This window comes from Ambystoma mexicanum, chromosome 6p, assembly GCF_040938575.1.
Source record: "Ambystoma mexicanum isolate Mex_15411 chromosome 6p, UKY_AmexF1_1, whole genome shotgun sequence".
NCBI classification, from domain to species: domain Eukaryota; kingdom Metazoa; phylum Chordata; class Amphibia; order Caudata; family Ambystomatidae; genus Ambystoma; species Ambystoma mexicanum.
The window spans coordinates 98,673,122-98,677,015 of record NC_090935.1 but is presented as its reverse complement, the minus strand read 5'-3'; positions in this window follow the sequence as shown (position 1 = coordinate 98,677,015).

Sequence of the window (3,894 nt, the reverse complement as noted above, 5' to 3'; positions counted from 1 at the left end):
TGTAGGTGGTTCCAGGCACGCTTATCCTTTAGTTTTACTGCTCTTGTTGATACGTCCTCTACCAGATGGGGGCCAGTGAACCTCTTCTGGTTCCACCTCCTATTAAAATTGCGAAGTAGTACGTGGTCACCTTTGGCAAGTTTGCACAAGTTCTCCTTTCCCAATTCTGTATTTTCGTCTTTTTCTTGGTTGCTGGTAGACCCGCCCCGTGTGCGCTCGAGCTGTTGAGACACAAACACGACACTAGTAATCAAAGAAGACACATATTGATACATTTCATCACCTAACACATTCGCTGAACTTTCTTGGTCGGTGAATGCCCTTGACGTTGGTGTTAGGGGAAGGCGCATTTGGCGTCCAGTAACCACTTCGTGTGGGGTGAGGTGGTGGTCGGACCCTGGCCTGTTTCTAAGTTCAAACAATGCTAACGGAAGGCAATACAACCAACTTTTCTTTGTTGTTTGTTGTATTTTAGCAATTGCCTCCTTCAATAAGCCATTCAGGCGTTCACATACACCATTAGCCTGTGGGTGGTATGCACATGCAAATTTGTGTTTAATGTTCAGTAGGGATGTGATATGCTGGAACATTTCGTTTGCGAAATGGGGCCCGTTGTCTGATCTTAACACCTCGCACACTCCCCACCTGGGGAAGACCTCCCTTACTATGAATTTGGCTGCTCTAAACGCATCAGGGTGTGAACAGGGCCCTGCTTCAATCCACCTAGAAAATGGGCACACTACTACAATCATATACCTATTACCTTGACATATGTTGATCATATCAACATAGTCAATGTGAAGGTGCCGAAAAGGTCCTTCTGGCCGGGGTATGGTACCTCTTATCACTTTTAAAGTATGACCGGCCGTAAACTGTTGACATGTGAGGCAATTGCTGATAAAATTTGACACATGAGAGGTTAACTCGGGACAAAACCAATCTTCTCTAATTCGTGCTGCAATTATTTCCTTGCCTGTATGGGCAGGGTGATGTAATTGGCTCAGGGCGGTATTTAACAGTGCCAACGGTATTACAACTTTCCCAGTGCTACCCTGGCGCCATAGTGCGTCAGTTGGTGACATTGTGCATCCTCTTTTCACCCATACTTCTTTTTCGGCCATTGGTGCAGCCGCTTGTAGTTCCATAATCTGTGTGGCTGGGAGATGGGTGTACCCTTCTCTTATTAACATCTCCCTAGCTATTCCCCTCCCTCTCCCTCTCTGTGAGTCTGTGGGGTCCCATATCTCACCAAAATATGCAGCATATTTCGCATGTGCGTCTGCTGCTGCATTTCCTTTTGATACGTAGTCTTCTCCATTTGTGTGTGCGGTGCATTTTACCAGGGCTAGTTCTTGGGGGTCGTTTATTACTTCAATTAGTTCAGCCAACAAGAGGGCATGTTGTACTGGAGTGCCATCAGCTCTCCTAAACCCTCTTCTTCTCCATTTTGATAGCCCTGAGTGGACAGTTGATGTAACATATGCACTGTCAGAATATATAGTCACTCTTTTATTAAAACTTTCCTTTAATGCCAATATTAGTGCAACGAGTTCCGCGGCTTGAGCAGAGTAATGCTGTGGTAATTGTGCACACTTCATAGCCACACACACCGGCGCCTCCATCATTTTCACTACTGCTGCCCCAGTCCTTCTTATCCCATCTCCTTGATCAATAGTTGATGACCCATCAATAAACAAAAGCTCACCTCCCTCTAGTGCGTTTTCTTCAACTTTCCTAGTACATGAGTACATTTCAGTTACTTGGGTGCAGTCGTGGGCGTAATCTCCCTCTTCAATTACTTCTGCTAGGAACCTTGCAGGGTTAACCGTGCTACATCTAACAATTGCTAGTTCGGCTTTAGACAAAATAATCTCATAGCCTGATGCCCTTTGTGTTGTTAGTGTGGACTTAGGTTTATTCAATATCGCAAATAATGCATGTTCCACAAATAGTGTAGTTGGACACCCCATAGTTATTGCTGATGCTTTTTCTACTGCAAAAGCAGCTGCAGCGAGACCTTGTTCACAAGAGAAGTGTCCTAACATTATAGGGTCTAAGTGACCGCTGTAAAATGCTACTGGTTTATAGCCCATGCTAGTTTTTTGGGCCAACACTGCTTTCATCACTGCTGAGTCGCAATGTGAAAATATAAAGAAGCGTCGCTCATAGTCTGGGGATGCCAGTACTGGAGCAGTTGATATCGCGTCCTTTAATTCGTCAAATGCCTCCCTCATTTCCATAGTCCATCCCAACTTTTTCTCCCCTTTATTTGCTTCCTTCAAACCCTCAAGCAGGGGTCCTATATATGAGCTATAATCAAATACCCATGCTCTACAGTAGTTGCACAGCCCCAGAAATTGCTGCAGTTCTCTCACAGTCTGTGGCACGGGAGTGCTTGAGATGGCCTGTGCTCTTTGTGGTGCAATCCTTCTTCCATGTTGAGATATCAGTTGGCCAATGTAAAGTACCTGTTCCTGACAGTATTGTATCTTTTCCATATCTACCTTATACCCCTTTTCAGCCAATATTGTCAACATTTTTAAGGAGTCCTCTCTACATTTGCTTTCGTTTGTACTGCAAATTATTATGTCATCCACATACTGCAACACTGTGCTTTCCACCTCAACGTTACCCAAATCCATCTGTATTACTCTATTGAAAATTGAGGGTGATTCACAATACCCCTGTGGTAATCTGGTATGTTTCCACTTTGTATTTCGGTAAGTAAAGCTTGTCAAATCTTGTGAGTCTGGGTGTAAAGGTATTGAGAAAAAAGCATTTTTAAGGTCAATCACTGTAAATCGTGATGCTTCTGCTGGAATGCCACACAATATTGTGGCCGGGTTTGCTGTTACTGGATACTCTGCTTCTACTATGTTGTTCAAGGGTCTGAGGTCCTGTATGAAGCGCCAAGACCCCCCTTTAGCCTTGCGCACCGGGTACACAGCTGTGTTACATGGTGATTCTGAGGGGACCAATATGCCATTGTTTATAAGGGCCGTTATGGTTTCATATATGCCCTCATCTGCCTCTTTTGACAATGGGTACTGTTTCACTCTTGGTAGTATGGCACCTTTTTTCAATTTTATCCTTACACCCCCTATGCTTTTTATGCATCCCACGTCATAAGGGCTAATAGTCCATAATGATTTGGGCACCTTTGACATATCCTCCTTAAAAAATGGGACTGGGGTGCCTGCGGGTGCTTCAAGTGCCATTGCAATTTTCTGTGCTACTTGTTTGTGAGCCACTCTTAGCCATATTTCTACACTCATCATGAACACCATTTCATTTTCTTCCTTTTCTTCTGAGAACAGCTCTTCATCTGACACCTGGGTCAGCCTACATCCTTCTGCTAGTGCTATCACCGCCCTCCAAGCTCTCCCTTCTTTATCTTGGGCGTGCACAGCAACATAATCAGCTGTTGCAATAATGCTCTCAATGTCCACTGCAAACACCTTCCCTTCCAGTTCATTAGCTGGTGTTTCTGGTCGGAATAGATAGGCTGCTGGCCTCCTCCATATTTTCCCTTCTATCCCTGGCATCCATGCAAATGCCATGTCTGTGCCATATTGGAATATCTCGCCATCCAGTGGCTCCGCCCTAATCGCTGTCTGTCCACAGTATGCTTGCAAAATCTGTCGTGCTGCGAACATGTTAATCCCCGGAGTAGAACAAATTATGCCATCCTCTGTAAAGGAGATCGTCATATTCAACCTGTTCATTATGTCTCTCCCCAGTATATTTACTGGCGAGGCACTATAATACAAAAGTGGGACTGACAGATCGTAATCTCCAATAGATAACGGAACGTTATCAGTAAATGGAACCAACCCTTTAGCCCCAGAAAATCCTTGGGTGTTCATGGCTTCGCCTGACATCTTAAATTTACCT